Here is a 10795-nt window from a genome sequence, read left to right as displayed (position 1 = left end):
GGCCACAGGGTGTACTGCCTCACGGACATCGACCCCGACCACAGGAAGCTCAGCCAGCTGCAGGCCATGGTCCGCTTCCTGACGCGGGAGGATGCCCAGCTGCAGTGTGAGTGGCGCAGGGGCCCGGAGTGTGGTGGGGGGGGGGGGGCCGGGCCGGAGGGGGGCCCGGAGCACGGCGGGGGGGGCGGGGCCGGAGGGGGGCCCGGAGCACGGCGGGGGGGGGCCGGGCCGGAGGGGGGCCCGGAGCACGGCGGGGGGGCAGGGCCGGAGGGGGCACCGGCACATCCCAGGTCACACGGTGGAGGAGCAGGGGGAACAGCAAAGCCGGGTTTGCGGGGGGGGGGGGGGGGGGCAAGGCCAGACCCTGGTACATGAGGACAGTGGAGAGGGAGGTGGAGGAAGGTGGGGGGAGGTGGGGGGAGGTGGGGGGAGGTGAATAGGAAGGGGGGGAGGGGGGAGGGGGGGTGGAGAGGGAGGTGGAGGGGGGGAAGGTGGGGGGAGGTGGGGGGAGGTGGGGAGAGGTGGGGGGAGGTGGGGGGAGGTGGAGAGGGAGAGGGTGGAGGTGGGGGGAGGTGGGGGGGGAGAGGGAGGTGTAGGGGGGGAAGGGGAGGGGAGGTGGGGGAGGTGGGAGGAGGTGGAGAGGGAGGAGGGGGGAGGTGGGGGGAGGTGGGGGGAGGTGGACTCTCCTTGTCCAGTACTAAGTTCCCAGCACTGAGTGCTGGCCACGGCTGTCCGGCCGGCCCACGCAGGCTGGACCAGGTCCGCGGGTTCTCGTGTTCACTCTCCGTTCCTTCCTTCCTTCATTCACTGCAAGCTCTTATGTTTTGTTGGTAACTCCTGGGTGCTGTCCTGGGGCTTTTCCGCTCAAGGCCGGTGCTCTACTCCTCGAACCCCGGCTCCAACTTCCAGCTTTTTCTGCTGGTGGATGGGAAATCGAGAGTCTCGGGGACTTTCCTACGCGGGCCGGCTGGGAACCCCGGTCCTGCTGAGTGGCCGGGGTGACAGGCGGGAGCCCCGGGCCCGGGCATGGCTCCCAGGCCGGAGCTCAGCGCGTGCTGTGCCAGCCCAGGACAGCCCCAGAGGCCGCCCAGGGGGGGCCGTGGCGCTGAGGGGGGGGGTCCCGGTGCCAGCTTGCTGAGGGAGGGGTCCCAGTGCCGGCCCGCTGAGGGAGGGGGTCCTGGTGCCGGCCCGCTGAGGGAGGGCCCCCCCAGTGCCGGCCGCGCTGAGGGGGGGGGGGTCCCGGTGCTGGCTTGCTGAGGGGGGCCCCTGGTGCTCTGGGACCCAGTGGCTTCCTCCCAGCACACAGGCCCGCCCACGTGGCTTCTGGCATCTTCTCTGGGGGTGATAAAAATATTTTGGAACTGGCTGGAGGTGGCAGCTGTGCACAGTGAACGCGGCCGGGATGGGGGGTTCAGAGAAGAGCGGCGCCAGCTTCACCCCCTCAGTAACGAGACAGGAGCTTTTATAGCAGAGGGAGCGGGGGTGGGCGCGGCGGCGGGTCGCAGAGCCGGTGGGGCCCGTGCGCCCGGCCCTGTCTCCCAGCCCTGGTGGTGGTGGGGTTCGAACCAAGGGCTTCGTGCTCTCCCTGTGGAGCCATGAGCCCAGCCTTTTGTTTTGTTTTGTTTTGGGTCGGTCGTGGGGCCTGAACTCTGGGTCTGGGCGCTGTCCCTCAGCTCTTCAGCTCAAGGCTAGCGCTCTACCACTTGAGCCACAGCGCCACTTCCGGCTTTTTTCTTTTTGCTTATGTGGTGCTGAGGAATTGAACCCAGGGCCTCATGCATGCAAGGCAAGCGCTCCATCACTGAGCCACCTTCCCAGCCCGTTTGTTTTCTGTTCTTTGCTTTTTCTGCCTTAGGTTATTCTTCCCGGTAGAATCTTGAGAGGGTTCTTTCCCTCCCCCCAGGCTGGCCTAAGACCCCTCCCCTCCCCTCCCACCGGTCCCACAGCTGGGGTTACAGACGTGTACTACCGGGCTCGGTGGTGTGTTCCCTTGGTTAGATGGCGTCTCACTCTCTTCTCCCCTGCGCTGGCCTCAAACCTGGGGCCGTCTGATCGAGTACCTGGGGTGGCAGGCGCAAGCCGCCGGGCCTGACACACGGGTAGTTTTGTGTGCACGGGTTCATCTCACACTGGGACTTCCCCCCACTAGGGTGGGGGGACCACAGCTGAACCCCTGCCTCGCGGGGTGACCACAGCTGACCCCCGGCCTCACGGGGTGACGGCAGGGTGGGTGACCACAGCTGGGCTCCGGCCTCGCGGGGTGACGGCAGCTGACCCCCCGGCCTTGCGGGGTGACGGCAGGGCGGGGACCACAGCTGAACCCCGGCCTCGCGGGGGTGACCACAGCTGACCCCCCACCTCGCGGGGTGACCACAGCTGGCCCCCAGCCTCGCGGGGTGACCACAGCTGGCCCCCAGCCTCGCGGGGTGACCACAGCTGGCCCCCGGCTTCGGGGTGACGGCAGGGTGGGGACCACAGCCCTCCTTGGTCTCCACCAGGTGACGAGGAGCTGGTGCGGGAGGTTCTGTTCGATGCGGTGGTGACGGCGCCCTTGGAGGCCTACTGGACGGCGCTGGCGCTCAACATCTCCGAGTGCGTGTGGCGGGGCCGGGGGGCCGGGGGGGGGGGGCGCGGGGCTGGGGAGGGGCACGGCTGCCGCCGGGGCCCAGCCCCCCACCGCGGGCTGAGTCAGGGCCTCCCACAGCCTGGCAGCCGCCCAAGCGCCACCCACGGCCTCGGGCCCGGCAGGCCGCGCTGGGTGCTGGGTGATGGGCACGGGGGGCTCCTGGGCCTGGGGTGTCCCGGGGGACCGTCCCCAGAGGTGACCTGGCCGGAGCCCCTCCCAGCACCCACGCGCTGCCCACACTGACACCCCCCAGAGCCCAGCTCACCCCTCCTGGGCCGGAGCTGCCCCCCAGGAAGACTCTCCCTCCCATAGGAAGACCCGCCCTCAGGAAGTCCCTCCCTCTCCAGGAAGACCCTCCCCCCCTCAGGAAGACCCGCCCTGCCCAGGACAGGTCTAACAGGGTCTCGGTGGCCAGTTATATATACAGTCACACCTCAACCCAAGAGGCTCAAAGGTAGCCACACCTATCCCCAAACACCGTGGCTGCCGGGGACACGCACACACACGCGTAAGACACGCACACTAGTGAAGTAAGTCGCCGCAGAGCCGCACGACGGAAGGCCAGGCAGCTGTGAAAGGGTGTGAGGCCTTCCCGAGTAGGCCACGGAATTACCTCCACGGTGAGGGAGACGGGCGGACGCCCCTACGGTTTATCTGAGAAGAGATCCTGTCAGGACAACCTTCCCGGCTCCTGGCCACCCCACCCAACCCCTCGAAGCCAGGGACAAGCAAGAGCTAGGAGTGGAAAGACGCCGGGAGCCGAGGACGGGGCGTGGGGCCCGGCCGGCAGCCCAGCCCTCCCCCTCCGTCTTCCACAGCGAGGAGGGGCCCGGCGTGGACGTGGCCTTCCTGGGTACCAGGGCCGGACTCCTCCGAAGAAGCTCCTTCGTGGGCTCGGAGAAGATCTCTGACAGGTGAGACCAGCTGGCCATGGGGGGGGGGGGCCCGCAGGGATGGGGGAAGGGGGGGAAGGGGGAGGGAAGGGGGTAAGCTCTTGGACGGACGGCCCTGCCCCCTGGGCCCCCATGGGCGATGACACTGTGTCCAGCGGGGAAGGACGGGATGCCCGAGGCCTGCCCGACAGTCCCGTCCCTCTCGGGCCCCTGGGAGTGCCTTTGCCCAGGCCCCTCTTTTGTGGGCACTGACCCCCCCATCATGGGAGGGGGGATGCCACTCCGCCCTCCGGCAGCCCCCAGGTGGTCCGGGAGCTGAGACTCAAAATGTGGTCTCTGGGCTCAGGGGCTCGGTGAAGCGGGGGTGGGGGGCTGGGGACGTGTATGCCCCGTGTCCCCTGGCTAAGGCTGAGAGACGCAGTGTCCAGCAGAGCCAGCTCTGGGGCCCCGCCCTGGGGAGGCCACACCACACCACAGGACTCTGTGCCAGCCCCACCACGCCCAGGCTTGCCCCCCTTCCTCTTCCTGCCCTCCATCTCCTGTCCCCAGAGAGGTGGGGGGCGGTGGCTGTCCCGTGGCCGGCACCCCGGACGCCCCCATCTGCAGGGGAGGTCCCCTTCCCGGGCGGCAGGTGCGCGGCCCGCTCCCCGGGACCCGGCACAGGGCTCAGTCTGCAGGAAGGGTCAGGTGCCACGCCAGGTCCCACCATGCTCGGCCTCGAGGATGGCCAGGACACACACCACACACATGTGCACACCTGTGCACGCCACACGCACACGTCACACATGTGGTCGCATGCATACGCACACCACATGTGCATTGTGCACACATGTACACATGCATGTTGCACATACACATCACATGCATAGTCACGCGCACACCACACACATGCATACCACAGTCCACATGTGTGCACGTGCACATGTATGCACATCACACATACACACAGCGCACACACGTGATACCACACACGTATGCACATCACATGTGCACATGTCACACTGTGGTCACACATGCACACCGCACACATGCACACGCCACGTGTGCACTGTGCATGCATGCCCATCCCATGCAAACGCCGCACGTGTGCACACACATGCTTTCACACCACGGCCCCGGCGGGGGTGCATGGTGCACCTCGGAGCCCAGAGCAGACAGTACACAACTTACCACAGGACAGTTGGTAGTGTCCGTCAGTACAGACGTAGAGTGAACTACCATAGTAGCTTCCCGGATGGGGGCCTCCAGGTCAGGGTCCCAGGGTCAGAGTCCCAGGGTCAGGGTCCCGGGGTCAGGGTCCCGGGGTCAGGGTCCCGGGGTCAGGGTCCCGGGGTCAGGGTCCCGGGGTCAGGGCCTCGGGGTCAGGGCCTCGGGGTCAGGGCCTCAGGGTCAGGGCCTCGGGGTCACGGCCTCGGGGTCAGGGCCTCGGGGTCAGGGCCTGGGGACTCCTCCGGCCATGGAGGCAGCATTGGAGGCTGCAGCCTCCTCATGTTTCTGCAACGGCTGGGGGCAGGAGGGCTCCCGTTTTCGGTGCGTGGTCTTGGCTTATCATTTATCTACCTACCTGTCCATCTGAACGCCTGGCCACCGCGACCTAAGCGTCTGCCCAGGAATCTCCCGTCTATCGCTGCTGCCTGCTCTCTGTCTGAGCGCCTGTCTGTCTGTCTGAATACCCATGTCATCTCACCTATCCATCTAAACACACATCATACGTTTATTGTCCACCTGTCTGTCTGCCTGTCTAACCGCACATCTAACTAAACACCTGTCTCAATATTTCTCTCTCAACATCTACTTTCTGTCCATCTAGATACTCGTCAGTGTTATCTGCTGTCTGTCTATCCTGCCTTCTATCTGTCTGTCTATCTGTCTTCTACCCTTGGTCTATCCGTCCAAGTGTCTATGAAAGGTCTACCTATCTAAGCACTTACCCGAGTACCTGCCTTCCGTGCGTCTGTCTGTCTGTCCCCCTCGGTGGCGGTGTGGCGGGGATGCTCGGCCCTGTGCCTGGCTCTCACACCGCCCTCCCTCGCAGGAAGTTCCTGACTCCCCAGGACGAGGCCAGCGTGTTCACGGCCGACCACTTCCCCCTGTGGTACCGCCTGGCCTCGGAGCAGCCCGCGGGCAGCTTTGTCTACAGCCTCCACTGGGCCGAGGGGCCAGGTAACCTGTGCCCTGCACTCTGGGCCGGGCGCCTGGGAGCCGGGTGTGTGTGTGTGTGTGTGTGTGTGTGACTGTGTGTGATAGTGAGTGTGTAGTGTGAGTGTGTGTGTGATTGTGTGTAGTGTGTGATTGTGTCATTGTGTGTAGTGCGTGTGTGTGATTGTCATTGTGTATAGTGTGTGATTGTGTGGTGTGTATAGTGTGTGTGTAATTGTGTGTGTGATAGTATGTGTGTGATAGTGTGATTGTGTGATAGTGAGTGTGTGAGTGTGTGTGTAGTGCGTGTGATTGTGTAAGTGTGTGATTGTGTGTAGTGTGTGTGATTGTGTGTGGTGTGTATAGTGTGTGTGTAATTGTGTGTGTGATAGTATGTGTGTGATTGTGTAAGTGTGTGATTGTGTGGTGTGTGATTGTGTGTAGTGTGTGATTGTGTGTAGTATGTGTGATTGTGTGTTGTGTGTGTAGTGTGTGTAGTGTGTGTGATTGTGAGGGTGTAGTGTGTGTGGTATGCGTGTGAGTGTGTAAGTGTGTGATTGTGTGTAGTGTGTGTGATGGTGTTGTGTGGTGTGTGATTGTGTGTGTGATTGTGTGTGATAGTGAGTGCGTGTAGTGTGTGTGATTGTGTGTTGTGTGTGTAGTGTGTGTGGTATGTGTGTGACTGAGTGTGTAAGTGAGTGATTGTGTGTTGTGTGTAGTGTGTGTGGTGTGTGTGTGGGTGTGTGTGACAGTGTAAGTGTGTGATTGTGTGTAGTGTGTGTGATTGTGTGTAGTGTGTAGTGTATGTGATTGTGAGGGTGTAGTGTGTGTGGTATGCGTGTGAGTGTGTGTGTGATTGTGTGTAGTGTGTGTGATGGTCTGTTGTGTGTGTTGTGTGTGATTGTGTGTGTGACTGTGTGTGATAGTGAGTGTGTGTAGTGTGAGTGTGTAAGTGTGATTGTGTGTTGTGTGTGTAGTGTGTGTGGTATGCGTGTGGGTGTGTGTAGTGTGAGTGTGTAAGTGTGTGGTTGTGTGTGGTGTGTGTAGTGTGTGGTATGTGTGTGACTGTGTGTGATAGTGAGTGTGTGTAGTGTGAGTGTGTAAGTGTGAGACCTCAGGGCCCGGTGCTGACGCCCTGTGCAGCCTTTCCCCTAGCCGTAGCAGACACGGGTAGAGCGGAGGAACTTTCAGATTTCGGGGTACACAGCCTCCCCCTCGGGCCTCCAGCACTGGGGGTGGGGGGGTGGGCAGCGTCTGCTCCCTGACCTCTGACACCATGACCTCTGACACCCATCGCTGCCCTGCCCCAAAGGGTCCAGGCGGGGGGTGGGGGGAGGGCGGCTGAGTGGAGGTCCAAATTCTGCACCCACCACTGACCCGTTTAAAAGACAAGGTAGCCAGGCCAGTGCTCTTGCCTTGGGGAGCCTGGCAGAAAGTTCCAGAAGGGCAGCAGCGAGGGGGGAGGCGGTGGGAAGGGTGCAGGCCTGCCGCGGGGCTGATCCCCAGCAGCTCAGCCGCCGTGTGAGGGGTCGGGGCAGCGGGGCGCTGGGCCTGAGGGTCAGGTGGACAGGTCATCCACGCTGAGCACAGCAGGTCCAAGGGTCCTGGGGCATGAAACCCAGGCCCAGCTCTGAACCCAGCCCAGCGTCGGAGGCTGGAGCCTGTGGCTCCAGGCAGGACAGGCGTGGTTCAAGTAGTAGACACCAGCCTTGAGTGAAAACGCTAAGGCACAGCACCCAGACCCTGAGTTCGAGTCCCAGTCCTGGCACCAAAAACAAGACAAATCTGCTCAGACAGAGCAACGTGGAACCCTAAGAGAAGGACCCTGGCCACCCACGAGGGCCACCCTCCCCCCCTCCCGCCCTTCCTCCCTCCCTCCCATCCACATGAGGACGGAGGCCCGGGCGGGCTCAGGAGACCCCACTTGGGACAGTGACCCCATTACTGTGATCTCCCCAGAGAGTCCGGGGGACCCAGTGGCGGTGACGGCCAGCACAGCCGTGGCGGTGACCGTGGACCGGCGGACGGCCATTGCGGCAGGTAGGAGCGGGCCCGAGGCCCGGGGGGACTCAGCGCCGGGGCCCCAGCACCCGGGGCCCGGGGGGACTCAGCGCCGGGGCCCCAGCACCCGGGGCCTGGGGGGACTCAGCGCCGGGGCCCCAGCACCCGGGGCCCGGGGGGAGGAATCAGTAGCAGAACACTTTGGCCATCTGGTCCCTCTCCATGGGGTGGGAAGGAATTCATCAACCAAGAAGTCCAGGGAGGCCCAGCAGCGCCGGCCATGCGGCATGGACGGCTTCTGGCCTCGCGGAGAAGGATTCTCTCTCCCCGTGCCTGGGCTCTGGAACCCGGGCCGCGTCTCGCACCCCAGGCCCAGGGCCCGTACCCCCCCCGTGGGCGTGGGCGTGGGCCCGCCTCCCGGCGCGCTCTTGGCCCCTCCTCAGGGTGATCTCCATGGAGGAAGTAGTTTGGGGCTGTGGGGGGCAGGTGCGTGTGTGCCGGGCCCGGGGCCTGAACACGTGGCCTGGGTGCCACCCCCGCTGGTGCTCTACCACTTGAGCCACAGCTCCACTTCTGGCTTTTTAGTGGTTCGTTGGCAATAGGAGTCTTGTGGACGGTCCTGTCCCAGCTGACCTTGAACCCTGGTCCCCGGATCTCTGCCTCCTGCGTCACTGGGGTGAGGGCTTCATCATATGCAGGGAAATCGGATCACAGACAAGGCACATGTCTCAATCACGAGTGGAGGAGGGGCTTGAGCTGGGCCTCCTCCCAGGGAGCCCGCCGCCGCCCTGCCGCTGGCCCCGGCTCTCCTCTCGGGGGAGCCCGCCGCCGCCCTGCCGCTGGCCCCGGCCCTCCTCTCGGGGAGCCCGCCGCTGCCCTGCCGCTGGCCCCGGCCCTCCTCTCGGTGGGGCCCACCGCCGCCCTGCCGCTAGCCCCGGCCCTCCTCTCGGGGAGCCCGCCGCTGCCCTGCCGCTGGCCCCGGCCCTCCTCTTGGTGGGGCCCGCCGCCGCCCTGCCGCTGGCCCCAGCCCTCCTCTCGGGGAGCCTGCCCCTGCCCTGCTGCTGGCCCCGGCACTCCTCTCGGGGGAGCCCGCCGCGCCCTCCCGCTGGCCCCGGCTTCGGGCGTCCTGGGAGCCTAGGGTGGCTCTGGGTTCCTCCGCCGCCTCTGCCAGGCAGCCCGGCTGGCCGGCTCTCCCAGCCCCGCAGCACTCAGGTCAGGCCACGGGCCAGCGCTGGCCTCTGGCTTCTCCCGGAGGCCCAGGGAGGAGAGGGGACGCGGCCAGGCCGCCACCTGTGCTGTCCGCATCTCCCCCAAATCTTTGATATCATTTTTAACTCGCGACGGAATTAGAGCCGTGAGGGTTGCCATGGAAACGTGTCCCGGTTGAACTCGCTAGGCTGTGAGGGGGGAGGAGGCTGCGTCTCCTTCCAATCTCCTTTTGTCGTTTCCGCTCTAGCTCTCGGTGGGGCTCGGCCTCGGGCTGCTGTCCCCCGAAGCCCGGGGGGGGGGGGCGGGGGGGGCGGGGTGCTCCGGGTGGGAGTGTGTCTCCTGAGGTTGACACCGCAGGAAGCAGAACAAATCAGCCACCACCAGCTGAGCAGGAGCCACAGCTTGCATCGGGCCAGAATGCATCGGGTCCCAGCCCCCCCCCCCCCGCCCCCCTGCCCTGCAGGCCCTGGTGGCCAGCATGGTGGAATCCTACCCTGGTGGAGCCAGAACAGCGTGGTGGAATCTGACCACGTGACCATGGTAGAGCCGTGATAGCGTGGTGAAATCTAACCACGTAACCATGGTAGAGCCGCAATAGCATGGTGGAATCTGACCACGTGACCACGGTAGAGCCGCAATAGCATGGTGGAATCTGACCACGTAACCACAGTGGGGCTGTGACAGCATGGTGGAATCTGACCATATAACCTTGGTGTGATCATGAGGTGGAATGTATCGACAGTAGAGCCGTGACCATGTGGTGGACTCCAACTGCGTAACCTCGGTGTGACTGTGTGGTGTAATTCAGCCCCGAGCCGCCGTGACCATGTGGTGGAATCTGACCACGTAACCTCAGCGTGACCGTGTGGTGTAATTCATTCCCGAGCGGCTGTGACCATGTGGTGGAATCTGACCACGTAACCTCGGTGTGACTGTGTGGTGGTGTAATTCATCCCCGAGCCGCCGTGACGGTGTGGTGGAATCCGGCCGTGTAGCCTCAGTGTGACCGTGTGGTGTAATTCTGTGGAATCTGACCGCATTGCCTCAGTGTGACTGTGTGGTGTAATTCTGTGGAATCCGGCCGCGTAGCCTTGGTGTGACCGTGCGGTGTAATTCTGTGAAATCCGGCCATGTAGCCTCGGTGGAGCCCGGCAGGCATGTGTGGTTCGCTGGTGGCTAGGCTTCAGTGTCTTGTAAGAGGGAAAGGCCTGGACAGGCCCTGTCCTGTCAGCGCCCGGCCCTCCCCGGCGTGACCTCGTGGGCCTCCCTCTGGGAGTGACCGAGGCCCGTGACCCCCCACACCGATGAGCGGGGCCTGGGCCTGGGCCCGTGCCTTCCTGTGCCTGCTGCGCAGGGGCTGGCTGTGCCCTAGAGATCACCTCGCAGCGGCCCGGGCTCTGCTCTCCACCCCACCCCCTCCGTCCCCACCCCTGCCCCTTGCTCCCCGCCTTCTGAGCCCCCCACCCCCCGCATGGAGGAGTCAGGCCTGCACCCCCGAATAGGGCCTGCTAGGCACAAGTCAGCCTCAAAGGCCAGGATGGGGGGGCAAAGGGGGCCGCGTCGTCAGCAAGGCCTTCACCCCTCCACAAGAGCCTGGCGCCCGGCCAGCACGGCCTCCCTGTCAGGACCGATCCGTCAGAGGCAGTGAGGCCCTGGGATTCCAGCCCTGGATGGCTGCTTCCGGCTGCTTCCGGCTGCAGGGGGGGCAGACGTGGCCCTGGCGGTGCCCACGCCAGCCGCAGCCCCCTGGCGACCCCCCCAGGCCGTCCCCCGACCCACAGGGAGCCCCCTGCCCGGGGGGGGGGGGCTGACGCCCCCTCACACCGCAGAAACCAGGGCGCGTGTAGGAAAATACAGTCTTTATTGGTCTTCTGAAACAGCAACCAGAAATATAATTTTGCCTTTAAAAACCTCCCATCTGGGGCGC

Source organism: Dipodomys spectabilis, unplaced genomic scaffold (assembly GCF_019054845.1).
Source record: "Dipodomys spectabilis isolate Male_0828 unplaced genomic scaffold, ASM1905484v1 ptg000521l, whole genome shotgun sequence".
NCBI lineage: Eukaryota > Metazoa > Chordata > Mammalia > Rodentia > Heteromyidae > Dipodomys > Dipodomys spectabilis.
Note: the sequence above shows the minus strand (reverse complement) of the source record.